General features: G+C 38.2%; 1 protein-coding gene across 12 annotated transcripts in view; it reads right to left on the bottom strand.

Moving 5' to 3' along the window:
• PKP4 (plakophilin 4) overlaps window positions 1-5,176 on the bottom strand; it is a 261,211-nt gene extending 256,035 nt beyond the window's left edge. For 5 of the 12 annotated variants that reach the window (XM_018063329.1, XM_018063335.1, XM_018063290.1 and 2 more), the window contains exon 1: window positions 4,841-4,968. The gene's annotated coding sequence lies outside the window, so the exon portion shown is untranslated. Of the gene's footprint in view, window positions 1-3,722; window positions 4,035-4,840 lie in introns of those variants that run through there. The other 7 variants (XM_005676100.3, XM_013969577.2, XM_018063350.1 and 4 more) reach the window with 4 other exon arrangements.

Raw genomic sequence — 27,123 nt, 5'->3', positions numbered from 1 at the left:
TGCACAGTATGCTGACAGTCCACCTTCAACCTCACATTTTACCTTTTGTATTCATATATAATATCATTTTTATGACAAAAATGCACATCTGCTCTAAATGCAACCTACAACACTAGGCGCCAATTTCTACATTCTATATAAGTTGCTCTTGAAAGGGGGCTTTTTCTGGCTCTCCAAGCAGGCAGATGCATTGGTGGTGGTGGTGGTATGTGTGTTGTGGGGAGAAAGGACAGGGAGGCAGATTAGGGAAGAGCAGAATAAACATCCTTGTATATCTGTAACTCACTAAACTCATATTGAATAAAGCAACAATTATAGAAGTTAAACATGCCTTGCTTGTTGATGAAAAAAGGGTTACTGATTCCTCTGATCCTTTCCCTCTCTACACTTAATTTGTGAGTTCTGGACTCTGTGAGGGCTATATGATATACTGTCCTTCAGAGAATGGCATCTAACCAATCCTCAGGCATTATTCACTTCATGAAAAATGCTTCACCATGACATGACTTAAATAATTCAAATACTTCCATATTTTAATTTATATATTTTACAGTATTAAAGATTTAGTATAATTTCTAATGATATTTTATCACTTGCAATGAATCACTATATCACTATATATAGGTCATAATAAACTATAATATTATTAAGACTATGAATAATGAAATGATTAGCAGTATAGCCAACACTTACTGGTATATCAAATAAAAGTAAATCTAAATTATATTAAAAAAAAAACCTCAGACCAATGACAAATGGAATGTCTGTAGCCTTCTAAATTTAAACAAAGAGCACCATCATGTAATGTCCCCAATTTAGTTTTCGCAACATAGCCTTCAAAAGATGAACATAATTCCACTGAATTACTGACAGAGGGAGCAACTTTTCAATGACATATATACAACTTCTCAGCTGCAACCAGCAAGCACATGAATCATTGCTGTTTGTGACTCAAGGCCTGATCCCCTTACCCTAAGAGAAACTTGTTATTTTCCACTGCTGGGCATCAAACTGACTTGCTAACTGTTATAATCACTTATTGGTAGTATCCCAAGTCTTATACCCAGGTATACTTAAAGTTTTACTTTGTCTGTCTGTCTTATCTCTCTGTTTGCAGCTATTTGTAGTTACAGATTGGGCATGAAATAGTTACTGGATACTGCCAACATATCCAGTTCATTGGTGTTATGAATTAGATTTTTTTCCCCTCTTCATTGCAGGAAAGGCACTACAAAACCATTTAACACATTGAGGAAGTAATTATCTCCCAGTACACTGAAGGTGTGAAGGTAACTTCCCAAAGTGACATACAATTCCAAGAACCCTTGAATAACCTCTACTTTATCTTTCACTTAAAAAGGAAGCAATAATATCCATTTTAGCATGAAGCAAATTAGGGACATCCCTCTTGACTAAAAAAAAAAAAGCTTATGGAGCAATCTCAAAATACCTTAATATTTCAAAGCTGTAAAGTGAAGCACTAGATGTAAATGGTTGGCACCATCCAGGGTATGGAAATTCTCTATTTAAATCAACCCCTGGTCAACAACAAGGAAATAACTCAGTTTGAAAATTGACAATAATCGGATTTTTAACAATTAAGCAAATTTAAGAGCTTTAAACTAAAATCCCTTTCCCAATTTGTATAGAAAGGAAAGAAAATTGTAACTCTGACTTAATATAGACAATCCAAATACTCAAGGTTATAAAATTGCTAAAGTTCCTGTTGAATTGAGTTTGGTAGTAATTTCCTGAAATTCAAATAATGTCAGAACCACTGATAGAATTAGTTTATTCAGCTTGTAAATGCAGCAGTAGCCTTTTTCCCCCCTCCTGGATGAATGCCAGCTGCTCCTACTTTCTGCTTACCTTCTCCTACATGTGCTTTCCATCACTACCTTGGTCCTCTATTTCCTTCCAAAAACAACATGGGTAAGAATTAAGATAACTGAACATTTGTCCCCCAATTTAGAACTGTCTATATAACATATAAGACATGAAATACAGCACTTTCTCTTATATAATATTGGGAGTTGGGGAGGGAATGATTGAAATAGTTTATTTTATTGTGAATGATAACCAATTTTAAAACTTCTTCTCTTCAAATATCAATAACACATAGACGATAATACTAACTGAAAGCCTACCTTGAAGCATGTAAAACTATTTGTACAGCCAATCATATATATCAATGTATATAAACATTTTCTATATGCCTGAATGGGCTATTTCAATTTCTAATGCAGTAGAGAAACTAAATGTGCTTTTACTTTCTAATATTCATATCACATCAAATATGCACGTGTTAAACTCTGCTGTGAGGAGTGTGTTACATAATAAGTTTCCTGTTCACATCTCCAAACACTTCTCGATATCCAACACCGTGTTATTAATTCTAATTTAGAGCCAACCTTCTAAATTAGAAGGCACACTTACTATGAACATACCTGAAAAACAATGTAGCAGCCAAAAGACACAACTTTATCCATCACAAAGTTTTTTTCTTTTCTCTTTTTCCTTTCCCGTTGGGTTCTTAACCAAATAGAAGGCTCTCATTTCATACTTTTCAATGCCCTTGATCCCTACACAGAAGGCGTTAGTAGACAGCTGGACAATCAACTATGTTCCTGAATCTGATACAAAATAGCCAAGCATGGAGAGGCTTATAGTAAATTCAACCTCCAAAGCAAACTGTGTCAAATAAAAGCACACATAGTATACTTTTCCAAATCCAGAAATACTTGTTTTGGACATCAACTGTTCTCATGTTGATGAGAATGAGAGAATGCTACCATTTTCCGTAACTGTATCACTGGTACGAGAAAGGAAATTAAATACTTTCTACAGCAATACGCTACATTCAAAAAGAGAAGTGGTCTTCCACTTTACCTTTTAAAATAACACAATCTAAGTCCTGTTCTAGCAAAGCAACTTCTGTCAAAAATTTGCTTTTTGCATTAAGGAAAATAAATTTTGACCAAAACTATATACTAATTAATCATTTTGGATTTTACACATAAATAACCACCATTCTTTAAAAATCGTAGACCTGTATTTTTATTTTACGTTCAAACTCGGTGCCAAAAATAAAGAACTGCGACCTCAACTAATAAATTACATCTTGAAATGTACATCATCTGTAGTACCCCATTACTTCCAATGGTAACCGACACGCCCCGAATTTAACTGTACCAGACAGTCCTATCTGTCCCATCGCTGACCAAACACTGCTTCTCTGTTTCTATTCATTATGGATTGTAAGAGGTCTAAACACAGCCCAGTATGCGAGAAAATAATTACAATTTTCGAGAAAAAAATACAATTTTTATGACAGTAAAGTGATGCATTCAAGTTATCTCCTGAAGAACATCCCCGTCCATGAGCATTAACAGACATTTTTTTGATAGAGCCAAAATACGTTGGCTGCAAGCTCATTACTCAAAGAACCTTAGGCACCCTTTCCTGCAGATCAAAAAAAAAACCTCGTAAAATCCAGGCACTATTTAAACCTTGTAAACCAAAGTTGCCAAGAACCTTGTGCAATTATCAATAACCTTGGCTATACCGCCACCGGCACGAAATTCACGGTCCCGGAGACCAATGCAGCAAAATCCCAGACGAAAAGACTAGCTGAAGCCCGACAGAACTGCCGCGCTTCCCCTCCGCCGCCCTCTGCCGCATGGAGAAAAGCCAGGGGAGGAGAGGAGTGGAGAGAGGCTCACCAGCTCCGAAGATGCTCCGGTGACCTCTGACTGCTCAGCGAGAGCTGGGCTGGGGAAGGCTCTAGTTCTGCCGCGGCGGGCCGCGTGGACTATGCTCCCGGTGCATTCCTCGCATTCCTGCACAATCTGTCGCCAGCCGAAGAGCCCGCGGTGCGCGTCCCCCCCGGACACACACACCTGCTTACTGCTGCGCCCCGCGCGGCCACGGCCGCCGCGGCGCCTCTACTGCCCGCTCTCGCTGTTTGTCGCACTCAGCCAACAACGCAGCCAAATTTCGGCCCAACCGCTCAGCCCCTCGCTTCCCGGGTAGAGGGGGAAAGAGAGAAGGGTGGGCAGCGCCAGCGGCGGGCAGGGACACTCTATCCGCCTGAGGGTGCCTCAGCTCCTCTTCAACTCCTGGCAGGGAGAGAAGGAAGCGGCCGCGCAAGAGGGCAGCCGGGGAAGCTTGCGGCTAGAGAACCGGGAGGGGTGGAGCGTGAGCATACGCGGCGAGGAGAGAGGGGCGCACTGGACAGGGTGGGTGGGCAGGACCAGCCAGAAGCGCGGGACTCCGGGAAAACGCAAGACAGCACTGGCAGAAGGGACGTGGGAGGAAGGGGGGGCGGGGCAAGGTGCAGGAGTTGGGGCTGGAGAGAAGGACGGGCCGCCCCGAGGGTTCGGGAAGACGGGCGCCCAGAGGTGTTGGGGGCGCGAGGCGGCGTACCGGGGGGCAGGAGAAGGGAAGCCTCCCGGCAGACGTCCAGGAGGGCTCGGCGTGGCGCTCAAGTTTGGGGCTGCGGGCCCTAGATCCAAAAAGGCCAATGCGGGGTGGGGTCGTGCGCTGCGTGTAGGGGAGACCAGGGGAAGAGTAATCGCCGGGAAAAGCAAATGGAGGGTGAAACTTGTGCGCCTACCGGGGGGAGGGGAGCAGGCAGGCGAGTGCGGGCAGGAACACGAGGCGGGGCAGGAAAGCCGAGGCGGCCGCGAGGCGGTGGGGACGGAGTAACGGGAGGGAGGCGCCCGTCCCCGTCCCTCCCCGCGCCCCTCGCAGGCAAGTCTCATCTCCGGCCCGAGGGGGCGAGGGCCGGGGGTCTTGTGAGCCGGAGTCTCCGCGCCTTCCCGCAAGCCCGCACACTTACTTTCCAGGTTAGGCAGCAGCCGCCGTAGCTCCGGGGATCAGGAACATCGGCGCGGTGGGGTCGCCGCTGCGGCACTCGAAAAAATTAAAAAAGTGCCGCGGCCGAGCGGCTGCCCGCCCCTCCCTCCCCCACCCGCCCCCTACCCCGAAGCGGCTCTCCCACCACCCCTGGCGGCGGCGGTGGCCAACTTGCCCCGCTACCCCTTGCCCATGGTGCCGCCTCCGCGGCCGGCGTCGACGCGGACTCAGCCCCGGAGCCCCCTCTACTGCCCAGAGGCCGCCGCCGCCCGCCCAGCACTCAGCCCGCCTGCCCAGCCAGCACCAGGCTCCCGGGAACGTCAGCACGCCGCCGTCTCCGGACCTGCTCCCTGCCTACCCCATTGGTCGGAAGGAGAAGGCTGGCTCTTCCCATTGGACCGGCCCTCATATTGAACTAACCAATGGGAACTGAGGTTTCAGGTCGCCATAGAGACCGATGCTGTTAAGAGCGAGAGGGCCTGGAGAAGGTGGGGAGTGAGGATGAAGGTGTCTCTGGCTTTGGGTGCGGGAGGGGGTGGAGGAAAGAGCTACCGAGGGATTCCTGAGTGCTGATTGAAATTGGGACAGCTTTCGCTTTGTCTCCCTGTCAAACCCAGTTGTGCATGGAAGGGTTAGTCCGTCGCGTCAAAGGCAGGGACAGCTGAGCCCCTAGAGGAATCCTTGAGAACCTGGGAGTGGGCATTTCACTTTTTCTGCGATTAGGGAGTCCCTCGGCCTCTGCCCTTTGGCCTTTGACACGTGTGCACCTTCTGCTTCTCCAGGTGAGTTTGCACCCCATCCCTTAAATCATTGCTTCTTCCTGACGTCACTGACCCACATCAAATCTACTTGTTCTTCCCAACCACTCCCCCTTCCCTGGGGTGGATCTTGCATCAAAATTTTGGGTCTAAAGACTTAAAAGGAGACTAAACATCATTCAAAGATTTCCTTTGGATGATATTTTTATGAGGAAACAGGCTGACGTATTGTATGATGGATGTCATCTAGTCAGTGCATGAGATGTGTTCCCTGCTTCCCGAAGAAAACCTCTAATCTCTCCACTGAAGGATATTTATTAAACGCCCATCTGTGTGTGCATTCTGCACTATAAGCTTGACAGGTGCATGCTCTTTCCTCTAAGAGTTTACAAGGTGGGGCAAGACACAGGCAATTGATCCTTCATGTCTTCTGGTGATTTCAGAAGAGAGTAAAGGAAATAGATTACACTTGGTAGATTTTGTTTTCTGCGTATTTTCAAGTTTGCCTCTAAATTTGATAAATAAACTGAGACATGGAGTCACATAGAAAATCTTGAGCTTTAATTACAAGTGCTTTGTTTTCATTTAAAGTCACTTTGCTAGTTCGTAAATACAGATTGCTTTTTGTAAGTAATTTTCATATCTAGATACTAGCTATTAAAATAGAACTTTGTGAACATACTGGGCTTTTAAGCATTATATTGTTTTGTGATATAGTCACTGATATTCTTATGTTCCTTCTTTTTGTTGATTTTGCCATTTTTACACTATTTTTTTTTATTAAGAAGATTATGTTTAGGCTACTGCCCTTCAATTTGAAGGGACCATATTGTATGAAAAAACTGATAGAATTTTGGAAATTACAAATATTTTGTTAAGAGCAACAGATTAATGTGTGTGCAAGCCACATATGTCTTTCTACTGTCCTGAATTTTAAGTTGGATAATATGCTATTGTTTGTTATCTTGCCATAATTAAAAATTACAAAAATAAACAAGAATTGTTCAATGGTACCTTAATTAGAAAGTGTTTTCTGCAGTTTGTAGTAAAATTTGAACTTTGTCCATAATCCTATGCAGGATTGGACTGTGAAACAAATCAGCTAAACATATGAGTGCTCCCCCCTAAATATTTATAGAATTGGAAAGAAACCAGCAGGGACTTTGGAGTGCTGTCTCATTCCTTGCCATCATGGAAATTAGCTCATCATGCTTTCAATTTCTGCCTTTTGTTTTCTTTGTGGTGTTTGTTTATAAGAGAATAGAAAAAGTGCAAATTTTTATAAATAAAAACTCAGTTTTAATGTACTAGCAAAATACCAATGACTTTTTAAAAATTTTTATAATGATCAATAGAAGATATGTCAAATGGAAAGAAAACATTGATATTTCCTTTTTCCTTCCCTTAGGCTAATATGAAAGGAAAGAAACAAGAACTAATTTATTTTTTACTCTTATAGTCTTTTCTTTTTTGCATATTTCTCAGATCACATGTTTGATGAGTATTTTGATACTGTGTATTTCATGTTTGTAATGATTAAAATGTTACTAAAATCCACCATGAATAATGTCCCTTAAAATGTTGTCATTCAAATTATTATTAGTCATTTTTATGCTCCAGTGAAAGATTTCTTTTAAACTTGCTCCTGCACAACCAAGCATTGTTGGATAAAGAAATTACTTTGTTCCACTAAAAGTGTATGCTATCCAGTCTTGGCTGGATCTTCACTGATTCTCTAAATTCCTTTCCTCATCAGGAGGGTGATTATCTAGGATACTGATGCAAAGACATTATTCAGGGCACTTCTCCCAAAACTGTCCTATTTCTGCTCTACTCAGCCTCCACTGTACTTGGTCTTCTTCCAGTTCTGCAAATGATCTTGTCTCCTACTTGACTGAGGCATCCACCATGAGGTTTCTCAACTTAACTTTCCTAAACCTCAGTCTCAGTTTTCACACTTCATCACTTCTTTCAGTCCTGGCTGAGAAGGGTGCCAGCCTTCTGTTCTGAGCTCACACTTCACTTGTGCTCTTAAACATTGGCCATCCTCCCACCCCAGAAATTTCCTCCATTGATTATACTCACTCTCTTCGATCATGTGTTACATCCTCTCCTCCAAAAATTTTATCCTATATCTTACAAATATGTGACCTTCAGTAATACCACCTCCCTTCTATCCTTCTATTGGCTAAATCACTAAGAAACGATTTGAAGGGAATTTTTCGTGGCTTCTATTTTTTCCACTGTCAATTTTCTGCCCTTGAGTACAACTGAAATAATTCTGAAGATTGTGCTCTTTGCCCTCAAAGCCCTAACTCTTTTTGCCAACAAAGTTTTCCTTTATAAATGTGCCTTTTACTTGCAAATTGCAATGCCTCAATCCAGATTTCCAGTGCAGGATAGAAACCATTGTCTCCCACCCTTTTGGATACATAGAAATGCAAATTATTTATTTGAGAAAAGGAAGCATTTCACCTACTACCCCCACCACCTTGGTGGCTCTAACTGCTGGGAAATTGAGGTAGGAAATGCTTCCCCTGACAGTGGAGCATGCTCAAGTACAAAAGTAAACAGCAGAAATCCAAAGAAACTTTAAAATTACCATTTCAGAAAGAAGTCAGCCTGAACCTTTCATGATTATGAAAACTTTGTAACTTTCTAAAGTTATTTTAATATTAGCTTATAATGTCTAGTAGTGAATTCCTGACAAAGAACAGCAAAGGCAGCAAGGGAAAGAGAGAAGCAGGAACACTCTTTCCTCATTCTTAGATGCCGAGGGAGAAGGTGGGAAAAGTGAAGATAAAAATTTCACAAAGAGCGCTGGTTAGGGGATGAGGGTGGTGTTTGTTTTAAAAAGAATGTTAAAAAGAGGCAGGTGGCAAAGGAGGGAAAGAGTGCAGTGGAATAAACTTGCCCTGGGAGAGGATGCTAGAGCTAAATAACAATTCCTCTCAGGATTGCAGAATTGGCTGTGTTCCACCTCTAGCACATTCTCTGAATATGCAAATCATCCCTCTGCCTTTAGCAACCCAGCCAAATAGTTACCTATAGAGCCTTTTCTCAAAGTGTCCTGATGATAGCAGCCACCTCCAAAGAGGATTATTTCTGCTTTGGTGTTTTATTGAGGCACTAACACTTTCTACCCCAAGGTGCAGATATATAGTGTGTGAGCCTTTTCTCCTAGAAAATCGGATGCATGTCGTGGTCATGATGATAGCCTCTGCAGTGCCTCGGACTACTAAAGTGTCTCCCACACTAGAAAAATGCCAACAGTCACGAATCCTTCTTTTAGCCTTTGGAAGAATTTGGCTTCCAACAATGAAAAATTGGAATCAGTAATGTTGGGCGGTAATTAGAAAAAGATGGGACTAGAGGTTCAGTGTGGAAAAGTGAGGTAATGTATGGCAGAGCAGAGTAGAGGTTTCTGCCATGTATCCTCCTAAGAGAGAAAGACCTCAGATCTCGTCTCTACCATGACCTATCTCTACTCCTCTGTGAGGGAGGGGACCAATGTGAACAGAACTGGCTGCATGTCTTTTGGCATGAACTTACCATATCCAGAGCTAAGGCTATAAAATCTGTATGTTGGAGAAAGCAGTTGAAAGTCAAGTTTGTCAAACAGTTTAAATAAGGATTGTCTACATTTTTTCCATCTGAAGCATCCAGGTTGCTCTGTCTTTTGAAACACCATAGAATCATGCAAATTTAACAACTTCATAAAATCAGAAAGTCACTAAACATCTGGAAAGTGTAATTGACATGATTCCAAGTACATATATGCATAATCCTTGAAGTAAGCAGTCCTGTATGTCTCATGACCTTGCATCTAACCATGGAACCAGCCCTGCTGGGGGCCTGACACAGATGTAGCCAATCCATCAGCTGACTGCTGCTGCTGCTGCTAAGTCACTTCAGTCGTGTCCGACTCTGTGTGACCCCATAGACGGCAGCCCACCAGGCTCCCCCATCCCTGGGACTCTCCAGGCAAGAACACTGGAGTGGGTTGCCATTTCCTTCTCCAATGCATGAAAGTGAAAAGTGAAAGGGAAGTCGCTCAGTCGCATCCGACTCTTCGCGACACCATGGACTGCAGCCTACCAGGCTCCTCCGTCCATGGGATTTTCCAGGCAAGAGCACTGGAGTGGGGTGCCATCGCCTTCTCCGCATCAGCTGACTATTGACCCATAAACTATAATAATACCAATCATATTTTTTCCCTAGAAATTTGGGATTCAGAAAACAAGTGAGCCAGAGAGAATAGCTGCCTTCATCCTGATGTTTTCTGGGTTCTTATTCTCCCCAGGAAGGCAGAATATTAACTTCATTTTTTATTGATCCATGAGATTTTTAAAAATTAAGTATATTTGACATATAACATTGTGTTAATTTAAGGTATATAATGTATTACTTTTATACACATATGTTATAATATGATTGCTATTGTAGCAATATTTATCACATTACATAATTATACAATAAACTATTATTGTCTATATTCATTATATAGTATATTAGATCTCCATTGCTAATTTGCCAATTGTTGCAAGTTTGTAGCCTTAAACATCAATCATATTGCTCCACTCTCTATCCCCTGGTAAATCATTTTTCTCTGATTTTTAGAAATTTGACTTTTTAAGATCCCAAATTAAGTAATATATAATACTTATCTTTCTCCAACTTACCTTACATAATATAATGTGCTCAAGGTCCACCCATGTTTTTGCAAGTGGCAGGCTATCCTCCTTTCTCATGGTTGAATATATTGTGTATATATACATCTTTTTTTAATCCATTCATCTGTTTGATGAACATTTAAGATGTTTCCATATCTAGGCTATTGAGAATAACGCTGCAGTAAACATGGGAGTGCAGATATCACTTTAAAGATATTTGCTACTTAAAATCACCCCAACCCATCCTTTTCCTATTTTGCCTTTAATGAGTCTTTGTTTCTTAAAAACAAAAGGTTTCACTAAAATATTATGCAAATATTTACAAAAAAACAAAACATATATTATGACCATCATATTGGACTTGAAGAGAGCAGTCTAAAATTTTCTGAAGAGTAAAGAATAGAAAACAAATAATCTGTCTAGATCCAAGCATTACCAACTAAATTTGGGTAAAAGAGCTTTCCTTGGTGTGGCATCAATCCCTCCCTACTCCCCACAAAGCCTTATATTCCTCAACTCTCAGTTTTCCTCCTTTGAAGTTGGGAGTAAGAGAAGAACTTTGAGAAGATAAGCAATATGATTCCTACTTCAGGGTAGAGTCATTTTACCATCCCATTGGTGTAGGAAGAAAATACAGTTATACTATTTTTAGAGACATTTGTGCTAATGTTTTAGGAACTAGACTAAAAAAAATTAAAGCAGAAGAATTTACCAGAGATATTAGTAGCCCTACAACTCAAGGGAAACAGATTTTGAAGTTTAAGATTCAGTAATTATTGTTGTAATAAAATATCTCAGAAGGAAAACCAGACTCCATCCAAAACTGTTACAGTGTTTTACATAAAATACCTATATGCTGCTGCTGCTGCTAAGTTGCTTCAGTCGTGTCCGACTCTGTGCGACCCCATAGATGGCAGCCCACCAGGCTCCCCCGTCCCTGGGATTCTCCAGGCAAGAACACTGGAGTGGGTTGCCATTTCCTTCTCCAATGCATGAAAGTGAAAAGTGAAAGTGAAGTCTCTCAGCCGTGTCCGACTCTTCGCGACCCCATGGACTGCAGCCTACCAGGCTCCTCTGTCCATGGGATTTTTCCAGGCAAGAGTACTGGAGTGGGGTGCCACTGCCTTCTCCGAAATACCTATATAATACGCTGTATAGACTAGCATACTGTTTTCCGCACAGTCTTTCTTTCCCTTTTTTTTTGACAGTGCCCTGCAGCATGTGGGATCTTAGTTTCCTCAACAGGGATCAAACCTGTGCCCCCTACAATGGAAGTGCAGACTCAACCACTGGACCACTGGGGACATCCATAAAATACCTAGTTTTCAACAAAAAATTATGAGACAGCTAAAAAAACCAGAAAAGTATCCAAATTCAGGAAAATAAGTAGCCAATAGACAGGCTGAGTGAACATATTGTTGAATTTAGCAGACAGCTAATCCAAGTGTCTACTATAAATATATTTAAAAACTTACAGGAAAAATGACTTAATAAATGGGGACTCTGAATAGAGAAATAAAGATTATAAAAAAGGAACTAAATGGAGATTCTTGACAAACTATCCAATCTGAAAAACAAATTTTAAAATATTGAGAAAAAATGAACTGAGCCTCAAATTGGCAGGACAGCTGTGAATAACAGAAGGAAAGGAAGGCTAGAAGGATATATAAAAAATGTAAAGAAGCAATTGTCTAAAAAAAAGAACCAATGGCCTAAAACTTCCCTAATTTCATAAAAATTTTAATCTACAGATCCAAGGAACAGAGTAAATCCTGGAGTAGAGTAAGCATAAGGAGACCACACTAGCTACATCATAGACTGCTAGAAGACAAAGATGAGACAGTTTTGAAGCAAAAACAGAATAACAGTTCATCATGTACAAGGAAACCATAATAAAATTAACAGCTAACTTATCAGAAATAAAGGAAACTGGAGGGAGGTGGAAAGACACATTCAAGGTACTGAAAGAAAAAATCCTGTCAATCAAGTTTTCTTTAGCAAAACCGTCAAAAATTACGGTGGCAGTCCTCATAAATGAACCTATATTAGAAATATGCTAATACTGACAAAATCTGTATGGCTACCACTTTTAAGTGAGGTCCAAAGCTAAAGAAGGCTGTCAGATGCAGTACGCCTGGCAAGTCAATAATTTCCATTTGAAAAACAGCTCTTGATTCAGTGCTAACTCTGGAACATCAGATGATCACCACACTAAGATTCTGTTTAAAATATTAGATTTGAAGTTCTCCTAAAATAAATTTTGGGCAAATATGACCTCATTATTTTTCTTAACTACAGCATTCTCTATCTGCTTCATAGAGGTGGCAGTAAGCTGACCAGAACACTAGAGGAAGAGAAAATAAGAGCAAGAACTGTCTCCCTATCCTGTTCTCTGACCATGGCAGCCAGCCCTTTCCATCTCTGGGTCACTGATTCCTTTATATGGTAAATCAGTTAACTGTCATCATGGTTGGTTATAACTTCAACGCATCTCTGAGGTTGAACTCTGAGGGAGTAAGTAAACAGGACCTGCTAGCATCATCTTGGTATGAGCTGGAAGTCAAGAACTGGCATATTTTTTTAGAGTTTAATAGATTTTTAAAATATGAAAAAAATGAAGATGAAAGTAGATGGAGAAAGAGCAACAGACAAGATTCAATACCCATTCATGATGAAAATGATAAAAAAAACCCATTTGTGAAGAAGGAAACTTCTTCAATATGATAAAGTCCATCTATGAAAAGTCTACAGGTAGCATCATATTTGAATGATTTCCCCCTAAGACTGAGAATAAAATGATGTCCACTCTTATGTCTTCCATTCAACACTTCATTGGAGGTTTTAGTCATTGTAGAAAGGAAAGAAATATAAAAGCATATGAATTGGAAAGGAAAAATTAAAGCTGTCTTTATTCACAGATGGCATGATTCTATGCATGAAAATCCTAACAAATATACCAAAAAGCCCCCCACAAAAACCCAATACTAGAAGTGATAGATAAATTAGCAAGGTCACAAGATATAAGACAAGTACACAAATACCAGTTGAATTTTTATGTGCTAAAAAAGTGAAAAGCGACGTGAAAGTGTTAGTTGCTCAGTTGTGTCTGACTCTGCGACACCATGAACTGAGACCTGCTAAGCTTCTCTGTCCATGGAATTCTCCAGGCGAGCATATTGGAGTAGGTAGCCATTCCCTTCTCCAGGGGATCTTCCTGACCCAGGGATCAAAACCAGGTTTCCTACACTGAAGGCAGATCATTAACATCTGAGCCCCCAGGGAAGCCCTAAGAACTAGCAATTTGAAAATGAACTTAAGAAAATTATTCCATTTATGATAACATGAAAAAAATATAACACTTAGAAATAAATTTAGGGCTTCCCTGGTGGCCCAGTGGTTAGGAATTTGCCTGCCAGTTCAGGGAGCACAGTTCAATCCCTGGTCCAGGAAGATTCCTCATACCACAGGGCAAATAAGCCTGTGTGCTACAACTGCTGAAGCCCACACACCATGAAACCCATGCTCTTCAACAAGAGGAGCAACCGCAGTGAAAAGCCTGTGCATCATGACTAGAGAGTAGCCCTTGCCCGCCTCAACTAAAGAAAACCCGTGTGCAGCAATAAAGACCCAGTGCAGCCCCCAAAATTAATCAATTTTAAAAAAGAAAGAAATATCAGAACAGAAGAATAAGACCTCTATTGATCACATTGGTTTAGTTGCTAAGTCATGTCCGAATCTTGCAACCCCATGGACTGTAGCCTGCCAGGCTCCTCCATCCATGGGATTCTCCAGGCAAGAACATTGGAGTGGGTTGCCATTTCCTTCTTGATCACATTGGTGATCCCTATTAAAATCCCAGCAAACTTTTTGTAGAAATCATGAGCCAGTCTTAAAATGGACAAACATAGGAACAAGAATATCAAACAACAACAAAGTAGGAGAAATTATAACATCTAATTAGATCAATGAAGTAGAGTAGAAGGTATAGAAATAAGCCCTTACATTGGTGGTGAATTAATTTTTGACAAAGATGCCAAGATAATTCAGTGGGGGAAAGGATGTCTTTTCAAAGAATGCTATTAGGATAATTGGACATTTATGTGCAAAATAATGAACTTACACTCCATATCTTAGAGAAAAAAATGCATTATTGAGCTAACTAGAATTATGACTTGTATAAGAACTGTTAGTTCTGTAAACACTAAAACTATGACTTCTATAAGAAGACATAGTACAAAATCTGTGACCCTGATTTAAGCAAGGATTTCTTAGTTATGACACTGTATCATGATCCAGAAAAAAGAAATTGGACTTTCTTGGATAAACTGGACTTTATAAAAAATAGTTTTGTTCTTCAAGAGAACAAAGAAAATGAAAAAAGTGACAGACTGGGAAAAAAATATTTGTAAACCATAATCTTACAAAGGACTTACATCAGGATATATAAAGAAACTTTTAAATATCAAAATAAGGCAAAATCAGTTTTGTACATGGACAAAATATTTGACTAGATATTTCACCAAAAAGTTATACAAATGGTTAATAATCAAATGAAAAGTGCTCAACAGCATTGATCATTAGGGAAATGCACATTAAGACTTCAATACAATGCCCTATACAACTACTAGAATAAGTATAAGGCAAAAGATCGACAATACTAAGTGATGACAAAGATGTGAAAAAACTAATTCTTATAAGTTGCTGGTTGCTATACCCAATTTGGGCTTCCCTGATGGCTCAACGGTAAAGAAACCACCTATAATGTGGGAGCTGCAGGAGACCTGGTTTTGATCCCTGGGTCGGGAAGATCCCCTGGAGGAGGGCACTGCAACCCACTCCAGTATTCTTGCATGGAGAATCCCATGGACAGAGGAGCCTGGTGGGCTGCAGTCCACCGGATCACAAAGAGTTGGCCACGACTGAAGCGACTTAGCACGCACACGCAATTATGTACCCACTTTCTAGAACTCTTTGGCAGTTTCTTTAAAATACAAACACAAGCTTACCATATGATCCAGCAATTCTACCTTTAGAAATCTCAAGAGAAAAAAAATAAAATGTCTAAACAATGGACTTTTTACATAAATTACTATAGTAGTGTTTGTAATAGGAAAAATCTGAAATAATTCAAATGTCTGTCAGATAATGATTAGATAAAATACTAAGCAATAGAACTTCCCTGGTGGCCCATGGTTAAGAATCTGCCTGTCAATGCAGGGGACATAGGTTCAATCCGTGGTCCTGGAATATTCCACATGCTTCAGGGCAACTAAGCCTGCACTGCAGAGCCTGTGCCCGGCAACAAGAGAAGCTGCCGCAATGAGAAGCCCGCAGCACAACCAAGAGTAGCCCCCACTCCCCACAACTAGAGAAAGCCCATGCACAGCAGCAAACACCTAGCACAGGCAAAAAGAAATATTTTTTAAAGGACTGCACAATGTAATACTTCTTAACAATAAAAATAATGAACTACTGATTCATGTTATAATATAGATAAATCTCCAATTTATTATGCTAAGAGGAAAATAGCCACAAAAGATCATATATATTGTGATACTGTCTATTTGAAACTTCTAAAAAAGGAAAATAGAGACAGAAAGCAGCAGATCAGTGATTATCTTGGGCTGGAATGGGAGCATTGAATGCAAGTGATTATGACAGGACTTTTCAGGTGATTGAAATGTTCTGCAACTAAATGGTGGTGATGGTTGCACAACTGTATATTTACTAAAAATAATTGCATTGTACACTTATAATGGCTGTATCTTTATGGAGTATCAATTAGATATCAGTAAAGCTGTTATTACAAATAAAAAATTTTTAAAATAGCATGAGCACATTGTCTTAAAACTCTCATTTATGAACACTTAGTAAATTTGCAGACGATTTTTAACATGATTGAAAATCTTCCAAATGCATTTCAGTGGATTTAGACCCAATATGTTAAATGTTAAATAAAAAAAAACTTTGCTAGGGAAACTGATTGATATTGGCGAAGTCAGAAAATTACTAGACTAGAAAAATACTAAGTTACAACCTTTGTATAATTAATGGATGAACTGAAATTTGAGTATCATAATTGAGTACATGAAACTAATTTTGAACTTCTTCCATATCTCTTTGTGCCATCTAATTTAAGTACAATAGTCTTTATATCTAAGTATGGGAATAAACTGACCTTAGACTTTGAACCCTCTATGATCAGGTATTAAGCCAAGATTTTCAAGGTAATACAGCATTTTCTATCACATAATTCTCACTAAAATTTAGTAAAATTATCAGCACTATATACATTTAAAATGTTTTTGTATTTATGGATTTCTCTATATTTATGTTTTATAATTTATGTAATGTTACTACATTATACTTAAAGAATTGATAACATAGAGGTATGTGTCGGAGAATGTTTAGAGACCTTAGTTTCCTGTTTTGGTTTGTTTTGGTTTGGTTTTTTAGTTTTCCTTTCCTGTCTACCCCAGGTAGTAGAAATAAGTTGTTGAAAGACGACATTCAAATCTAAATTTTCGACGTTTTGTCTTGAAGATCACTTGGATCATTTGTCTGCAGTAAATCACATTTAAGTCTCTAACATCATCTGAGATGTTGATCATTATTGTGATCCAAATCAAGAGAGGTTAGTGAAGTCTTGAGTGATATTAGGACTAGTATTATTCTTTTGACACATGCCAATGTTGTGAAAGTGAAACAGAAAGAAAGCAAAGGAAATTGCTGTAGAGAATTTGAAATATGAAAAAAAATTCCACCCTCCCAGAATTAATACATTTTTATGATCAATAGAAAGTCTGATTTCAAAATCCCAGGTTTTCAATGATCTACTGTTTGACCTTGGAAATGTCACATATTTTCCACTGCCTCTGCCTCACAACTAGAAAATGAGGTTTAATATACTTTTCCATTCTCACAAATGTTAATTATTAACTTTCAAAATTAAAAATGTAAAATATGTAAACTTCTGAGCTTTTAGTATGAATTTGCTACTGTATCTATAGTTGACCTTAAATACAAGGTTCTTTGACATTTGAGGGTTTATCTCAGAGAAGGCCTCTTCCTTTTTACTTTTTAATCAATTTTTCTTTTTGCATCCTTCCTCCTACTTTTTAATATTAGGTAAAAATATCCATTTAAAATGTTTATAGGGAAAGAATATTAGGAGCAAATTTTGCATTTATATGAAGAGTTTTCTTTCTTGCATTTATAAATAACTACTTTATCTGTGCTACTCTCCTGCAATATTATTTGACTATTGAGAAGATAACTTTAGGGATTTTTGCATTTAATCTCCAATATGTATACACTGTAATTATTTTTTATATTCTTGAAATTGAGTAAAAACCTCTTGACCACCATTTCTGTGTTTTGAAAGCTGACGAATTGTGTTTGATACTGTTGGTGGAAGGGTGCTGAGCTCAAAGTCAGGAGATTTGGTTGGGGGGTCTAGCCTTCATATGCTCCCTGCTTCTTTACGTCTTGGATAAAGTGTTTAATCTCCCTGGCTCTGTGTTTACTGATCTGTAAAAATCTATCAGTCAGACTAAAATCTTTTCCAGGCTTATGTTAATTCATGTATAAAAAGACATACTGCATGATCTCATTCTAAATCATGGCCTTGTTTTCTTTGAAAGAAATTTACCAAAAATTTTTCTCACTTTGCTGTAGCCCTTAAATTTATTTCCGCAACCCTGTTTGTTTTCATTTTTCCATAAACTGTTTTAAAATAAACTCCTTTATTTTCCCCTATTTGAGATCCATCTCTTTCCTTAGCTCCCACTTCTATCTTGCCTTCCTTCCTTTCCCTCTAGGACCTTACTCTTATCAAGGGAGCAGCTGTTTACTAAAAACAAAAACAAAAAACACGACAGAGGTCCCCTGCTCTGTATTGAGGAGTTCTATTCCCTGAGGGGGAATAGAATTGAGCAGTTAGGTCCATGGGCTCTAGACCCAGACTGCCTGGGTGTGCATCTAGTCTCTGCCATGCAGCAGCTATATGATCTTTGACCTTAGGTTCCTACTCTGTAATATAGGAACAACCATGTTACCAAACATTATTGTCATGACTGGACATCCCTGGTGGTTCAGACAGTAAAGAATATGCCTGCAATGTGGGAGACCGGGTTCGATCCTTGGGTCAGGAAGATCCCCTGGAGAAGGGAATGACTACCCACTCCAGTATTCTTGCCTTGAGAATTCCATGGACAGAGGAGCCTGGAGGGCTACTCCATGGGGTTGCAAAGAGTTGGAGATGACTGAGTGACTAACACACACATTGTGAGGATTAAATGAATCAAAATAGATGAAGCACCTAGGATAGAGCCTGGTTAGGAGAAATTGCTCCTTAAATGTTGCCAATTATTGCACCCGACCCTCATAAAACGATAATCACTTCAGCACAGGGTGGAAGAGGGAAGGGTAATACTGAGGCAGGGTGAGTAGAATGGTGTGTTCTAATAGTTCTTTTACAACTCTTTGTCCCCTACTTCCATCCTTCTGGGATGTAATTGTTAGGCAAAAGCATGATGAAGACTGCCATGATTTGTGGGTGATGTACCTTTCATTTAATTAACAGGAATGACTACCTGTGGCAACATTTTCTTCAAGTAAATTATCTGTTTGAAATGTGATTTTTTTGTTTTCTGCCATAATTCAGAACTGGCATGCCATAATTATTATACTCTAAGACATCAAAGAAAAAAGCCCAGGAATTGTCCTTTGGGCAGGCCTATTTATATAATACTCTATTTGAGAAAAAGCACTGGAAAAAAAAAATGTTCTTAGCAAAGAATGTTAATTAATGAAAACATTTCTTTGCTAACAATGTAAGGGAAGCAATCTGTTCTTAGCTCTTTCAAACCACAAAACACATTCAGCCATTCATGAACAAAAGCCAATTATTTATTTTCAATACTACCTTTAACAAGTCTTTGTTTTTGATAATGGGGTATTTTTTCCTGTTCTCCATCAAAGCAAGTTTTTAATGTGTAACAGCTCTTTTAATAAGAAAAAAGCAGTCAGATCTAACAACGAGATTCTAATTTGGTGCAAAGTATACTTTCCACCTCAATAATTAACCCTATGAGTTTTTTTAAGGTGGTGCTTATTCATTTTGATTAAGAAGTCACATGTCCAATATTCTATAACTCAAATGTAACAAATGTCATGTAGAAATAAAGCCATAAGAAAAGATTTTGACTAGAAAGAAGCCAAAATTCTATGCTATTTAGAAAATTATATTGCACATGATCAGTGAACATGAGGGAGATTGAACCTAAATAAATCAACAAATATTTTACTCTTTCTCATACAATGGCAACCCACTCCAGTATCCTTGCCTGAGGAATCCCATGGACGGAGGAGCCTGGTGGGCTACAGTCCATGGGGTCGCAAAGAGTTGGACATGACTGAGCGACTTCACTTTCACACTCTACTAGGATGGAAAGAAAACATGATAGTAAACAGTACTGACAAAAAGTTATACTTAGTACATATATTTTCTCAGATCATAGGTATTGTGTTTGAAGCTGAAAAAGAACTATATCAACAAAAGAAGGGATTAAAATTCCCAAGCCATAGGATGTCACATAGCAAAGAATTTGCCTTTTAATAAAACATCTTCAGAATATTTTTATTTTAAATACTAACATACAAGAAAAAGTCAGATATTGCATAATTATGTAAGAAATTGATATACAATTCAATAACAACAACAAAAAAAACCCAAATCATCTGATTAAAAAATAGGCAGAGGAACTGAATAGACATTTTTCAAAGAAAGACATTCACATGGCCGAGTACAGGAAAAGATGATCAACGTCACTAATCATAAGAAAGATGCAAATCAAAAGTAGAATGAGCTATCACCTTACAACTATTAGAATGGCCATCATCAAAAAGACAGCGGCAAACAGGTCCTGGCAGGGTATGGGGGAAAATAGGACTCTTGTACACTGTTGGTGGGGACGTAAATTATGAAAAGCAGCATAGAGGTTCCTCAAGAAATTAAAAACAGAACTGCCATATGATCAAGCAATTCCACTTCTAGGTATATATCTGAAGAAAATGAAATCACTATCTTGAAAAAATATCTGCTCTCCAATTTCATTGCAGCATTATTTACAATAGACAAGACATGGGAACAGCTTAAGTGTCTATCCTTCAATGAATGAATAAAGAAGCTAAGGTATATGTATACAATATGAAATATTATTCATCCATAAAAAAGAAGGAAATTTTGCTATTCAACAGATCTCTCAGGATATATAAGGCAACTAAATCTGAGCTTATTTTGCAACATTTTAATTAGATGCTTCTAATTTATTTTATATTTTTTGGTGTGATAGTTTAGAAATGTTATAGTTAATATAATTAGTTCTGAGAATCTCTTAATTTTGCTTCTTATGTACTGTGCATTTATTTAAACTTTCATAATTCAATTTGGTGAACTGACAGCTCTAGAAATGAAAATCTCATTTTTACAAACAGATAAAACATCCTATAAAAGTGATGTTGAAAATTGCCCTAGTTTGTCCAGACTTGGGACTCACCTCTAGATTATAATGATAATTCAGATTCTTTCAGGCTCTCTTTCCATGAAATCTTGGTCTGTCTGTCTTTATAGCATATAGGGGGTGATTTTCATTGTTAAGTGTATTAGATTTATTTTTTAATAGATTACTAAACAGACATCAGATAGAAACAACTCATATGAGCATCCTGGAATAAGTCTATAGTTGTTTTTATTTGCATAATAATAGCTAACACATATCATTTACTGTGTGCCTGACACAGTTGTAAACACTTCATATATATTATTTCATTTAGTCTCTTTAAGAATGATATGAGGGAGGTAGGCGCTTCATCCTACATGTGTGCTAAGTTGCTTCAGTCATGTTTGACTCTTTGCAAGCCCATGGACTGTAGTACACCAGGCTCCTCTGTCTATGGGACTCTCCAGGCAAGAATACTAGAGTGGGTTGCTGTGCCCTCCTCCAGGGGATCTTCATGACCCACGGATCAAACGGTCATCTCCTACACTGGCGAGTGGGTTCTTTAACACTAGTGCCGCCTGGGGAGGTCAATTATCATCTAGTTTATAGTAAGTTATGGCACAGAGAGTCACTTAACTTGTCCAGAATTGCTCAGCTACCAAGTGTCAAAGCTGGGATTTTAACCTTGGTAGCCTGCTTCTAGAGTCTACACTTAAAGGCAATATAATCATGAAAGATTTAGAACTGAGTTTCTAACTTCCAAATTATCTAGTTTTCTGATGAATCTTTATCTTTTTTCCAGTTTCATATTTTCTCTTAAAATTGAACATTAGGATGGAAATGTGGAGTGTTATTTTAAAATAAACTTTATTGACATATTTACATTAAAATTATCTATTTCAAGTATAGTGTGACAAGGTTTGACAAATCAGTCACCTATCTAAGCATCAACAGAATAATTTTCATCACTTCAACAATTTCCCTCACCACCCCTTCCCAGGCAACTATTGATCTGCTTTTTGTCATTTTAGATTAATTTCACATAAATAGAATCATACAGCATGTAGTCCTTCTGACTTCTTGCCTCAAAAGAGTGATTTGAGACTCAGCCATACTGTGTGTATCATTATTCATTCCTTTTTATTGAGTAGGATTTTTTGTTATATGTATATACTACAATTTTTAATCTGTTTACCTCTTGATGGACATTTGAGTTGTTTCCGTTTTTGGTTATTATGAGTAAGCTGAGACGAACATGTGTGTATAAGTCTTTATGTGTTTTTTTTTCTCTTGGACTTGCTGGGCCCTATGGTAGTTTTATGTTTAGCTATTTAAGAAACTGCCAGAAAGACAAGAGTTCTGGACTCACTTATATATTGCATTATTAATCAGACACAAAGTATAAATGCCCTTAGAATTCCATTCTGAAATAATAACTCTAACTGAAGTTAGAGTTCAAGTCATAGAATAACTCTTGTCTTTCTGATTTAATTTGGGTCCAAAGTAAAATTTCCAAAGAAATAGGGTTAGTATTTTTCTACCTGTAGATGATGATAATACTGTAATTAAAATTATTATACTTAAAGTTAATTCTATAACTTAGAATTCTGTTATGTCATAAACTCTATATATCTCAGTGAACATAGGGTTAAAGAAAAAAATGAAAACTCCAGTACAAGAATCAAGTATATTCACTAGTGACTTAGTGACACATGGCAGTTTTAAAAATTACATCATTTTGGTAGGCTATTTGTAAGGAAAGATTTTTAAAATGTTATTCAGTGTCTCTACTTGAATAAGATTTAGAAAATCTTAAGGGGATTTTAGAACTAGGTAAATGGGTAAAAATGATGAGATTACCTTACAAATTGGAAAATAAAGAAATGAATAATTAAAAAAATAAATAAATAAATAAATGGATTATATAATTTTCATTCTACCTGGGTCTTCTGGCCTCTAGGCTCAGGGTAGGGGGTGAGGATAATTAAAAAGTCTCTAACTTCTACAATTTTGTGTATACATGGAAATGGTTATCCAACCCTCTTTCTATTTGATATAAATATAATTTGGATTATCTAAAAAAAAAAAAAAAAAGAAACTGCCAGTTTTCCAAAGTAGCTATACTGTTTTATAGCCCTGAAAGCAATGCATGAAGTTCTAGTTGCTCTACAATCTTGCCAACACTTTGTATTGTCAATACAGTTGACCATTGAACAGCAAGTGTTTGAACTGCAAGGATCCATTTATAAGTAAATTTTTTTCAACTGTATGTATCACAGTACTGTGTTACCTGCAGTTGCTTGAATCCACAGACGCAGGATCTTCCAGGTTCAACTCAAAGTCACATGCAGATTTTCAGTGCTGATTTCAGATTTTTACATGTAGATTTCAAGATAGTTGGTGCCCCTAACCCTTGGGTTGTTCAAGAGTCAACTGTACTTTGAAGTTTAGCCATTCTAATGTGTGTGTTGTAGTATTTATTATGGTTTAAATTTTCATTTCCCTGATAACTAAAGATATTGAACTTTTTTTTCATGTGTTTATTGGACATGTCTATGTCTTCTGTAAAGCATCTGTTCAAATAATTTGTTAAACTTGTGTTTTAAAGCGTGCTAATTTCCAAATATTGAGGGATTTTTCAGCTTTTATCTGATACTGATCTCTAATTTAATTCTGTTCAAAATTTGATTCTGTTCAGAGAACACACTCTATAAAATCTTAAACCCTATTAAGTTTTGAGACTTGTTTTGAGACCTAGAATGTGGTCTACCTTGCTTAATATTTCATTTGCACTTGTAGTGAATATACATGTTGCTGTTGTCAGAATGTTCTACAGATGTTAATTAGGTCAAGTTGTTTGATAGTGTTATATACATATTTTATATTCTTCCTGATTTTCTATCTACTTTCTATTAATTATTTGGAAAAGAGTCTTGAATTACCCAGCTATAACTGAGAGTTTATGTATTCTTTCAATTAAAAATTCCTTCCTTTGTTTCATATACTATGCCATTCAGTTACTGGATGTAAACATTTTAGACTTAATATCTCTTCTTGATGAATCAAACCGTTTATCATTATAAAAAGTACCCCTAATCTCTGGTAATATATCTTATTCCAATATCTTCCTTCTCTGATATTATTATATCACTCCAGATTTCTTATATTTACTTTTACATGGATATATATTTTGCCATCCTTATACTTTTATCCTATGTTTGTCCATATTTTTTAAGTATATTTTTGGGATAGCATATAGTTGGTCTTTTTAAAATAATCTCTACCAGATTTTAAAATAATTTTTTATTTTAATAAAATATTTTATTTTAAAATAATTTTAAATATTTTATTTTAAAATAATCTCTATCTTTTAATGGCAGTGTTTAGATCATTTACTTTTATTTTTATTTTTTGGCTGTGCCACACAGCATGTGAGATCTTAGTTCCCCAAATGGGGATCAAATCCGTGCTCTCGCAGTGGAAGTGCAGAGTCTTAACCGTTGGACCACCAGGGAAGTCCCCTAGGTCATTTATTTTAATATACTTATTAATATGATTGGATTTAAGCCTACCATCTTGCCATTTTTCTTTTGTTATAATATCCATTTTTTGTTCATTTTTTCTACTTTTTTTCCTTCTCCTTTGGATTCAGTAGCTTTTAGTATTCTATTTTCATCTCTACCAAGAGATTATTGGTTTGATTTTTTAGTAGTACCTCTAGGATTTATATTTAACTCATCCTAGTCTATCTTTAATAATATTTTAGTAGTTTACCCATTATGTATAACCATTATCACACAATCTTTTCATTTCCCACCTCCTATCATTTTTCATTGTTAGAATTTCTTTTTTATCCATTTATGGTGTAAATATCACTACATATGTTTTTCATCTGGTATCATTTTTTTCCACCTGGAGAACTTTATTTAACATTTCATGTGGTGCAGGTCTCCTGGCAACATTTTTTAGCTTTTGTTTGTCTGAAAAATTCTTTGTTTTGCCTTTGCTGTTGAAAGCTATTTTTACTGAGTTTGTAGAATTCTACACTGACAGCCATTAAACCTTTCTTTTAAATAATTGTATCTATTTGAGCACAAGCCCGAGATGCAACGTGCTGAGTTCTCACTGCTGTTCAGGCTTCTCTCTAGTCGTGGTGCATGAGGGCTACTCTCTAGGTGTGGTGTGTAGGCTTCTCACTGTGGTGGCTCCCCTCGTGGAGTGTGTGCCCTATGGCACCCGAGCTTCAGCAGTCACGGTGCATGGGCTCAGGAGTCGCGGCTCCCAGACCCTGGAGCACAGACTCAATAGTTGTGGCTCATGGGCTTAGCTGCTCCTCAGCTCATTCAGTCCCTCCCAGATCAGGGACCAAACTCACGTCTCTTGCACTGGCAAGCAGACACTTCACCACTGAGCCACTAGGGAAGCCCCAGCAACTTTTGTTTTCCATTTAGCACTGTTCAGATCTTGTGTCATTTCCTCGTGACTTGGAGTTTCTGACAAATAGTCTGTGATCATTTTTATTTGTGTCTCTCCTCCTGTGTTTGTATTTTCTTTTAAACCCTTGAACCTATTTATAGCATTTATTAGAGGTTTTTTTTCAAGTTTTTTAGTACCAATCCTATCATCTCTATTATTTCTGTATCTGTTTCTATTTATTGATTTTTATCCTGTTTATCAGTCAGTGTATTTCTGCTTCTTGGTATGTCTAGAGCTTTTTGAGGAGATAATGGACATTTAAATGTTACATTGTTGAACATCTTGATTTTTCTGTCTTAAAATTTGTGCTGGGTCTTGTTTGGTAGGCAGTTAAGACTCGTGGATCAGATCAAGGCTTGTCTTAAGCTTTGGTAGGATAAGTGCTGAGTAGCCTTCACTATAAACAAAAATTAGCCTTGCTACTGTGGTATAACCTCCTGGGGTCACTACTGAATGCCCAGGGTGATTAACAAGGACTTTTTACTCAAGCAGTAAGAAGTTGAACATCTCCTATCCCTCTGTGAACTGTAGTAACTGCTCATCTTATATTTTCCCATTCAATGTTTGCTTACATTTTGACTGTTTTCTCCTCCATACACACCTCTTAGAATTCAGCAAAGACTCAAGAAGAACCATATTCAGATTTACAGAGCTGACTTTCTGCATGCTGCTGCTGCTGCTAAGTTGCTTCAGTTGTGTCTGACTCTGTGTGACCCCATAGTCGGCAGCCCACCAGGCTCCCCCGTCCCTGGGATTCTCCAGGCAAGAACACTGGAGAATCCCAGGGACGAGGGAGCCAGGTGGGCTGCCTTAGCTCCCTTCTTTTATGGAACTCTACTCTTCAAGCTTCTGGATACCTTAGCTTCTCTGATGGCTGGTCTCTGACTCTTCAGATTTACTAATGCTTGAGAACCACTCCTCCTTATTGCATGGTCTAGAATTTACCTCCAGGGAAATCATGACGCTCATTCAGCTTGTTTCTCTTTTCTCAGCAATCATGGACACTGTTCTCGAATGTGTTTCTATGTTTTCACATGGGTTTCATAAATTTTGTGCAGTTTTCTAGTTGTTTCAATGGAAGGGTAAGCTTGGTCTCTGATACTCCATCATGATCAGAAGCAGAAGTCTAATTTGTTATTCTTAATATTGCTATTACTACCTTAATCCCTCAAAAAAACCTTTCAACAGTTTGTATTTTTGTATATGTATGTAGTTATGCATTGGATATCCTTGACTCCTGCTTTCTTAAAAGATTCTCTTCCACTGATTTCTTTAATAGATCCTGGTCTGACTTTCTTCCTTCTCTTGCCATTTCTTTTAATACTCATTTTCAGGTTCATCATCTTCTACCCAGGTATTCTAAACTTAGAATTTTTTTAAGGCTTAGTTTAGATCCCTTTTCCTTTTTATTTTGTCTTTCTGGAAAATCTCACCAATAATAGTAAAGGTCACCAATGACCCTCAACCCTCTATTTCCAGCCTACATCTCTCTTACATACTCTAGACCCTCCTGCCTTCTTGGATATCTCTAAGGCAACTTGAAGTCAAGTTAATAAAATTGTGATCTCACCTGCCCAGACAACAGCCTCAAGACCTGACCCTCTTCCAGTATTTCGTACTTCAGTGAATTATTTGTTGTTCGGTCACTCAGTCATGTCCGACTCTTGGTGACCCCATGGACTGCAGCATGCCAGGCTTCCCTGTCCTTCACGTCTACTGGAGCTTGCTCAAGCTCATGTCCATTGAATCAGTGATGCCATCCAACCATCTTGTTCTCTGTCATCCCCTTCTCCTCTTGCCTTCAGTCTTTCCCATCATCAGGGTCTTTTCTTATGAGGTAGCTCTTTGCATCATGTG

The sequence above is a fragment of the Capra hircus genome, chromosome 2, assembly GCF_001704415.2.
Source record: "Capra hircus breed San Clemente chromosome 2, ASM170441v1, whole genome shotgun sequence".
Classification (NCBI taxonomy): domain Eukaryota; kingdom Metazoa; phylum Chordata; class Mammalia; order Artiodactyla; family Bovidae; genus Capra; species Capra hircus.
This window is presented reverse-complemented; position numbering and strand designations above follow the sequence as displayed.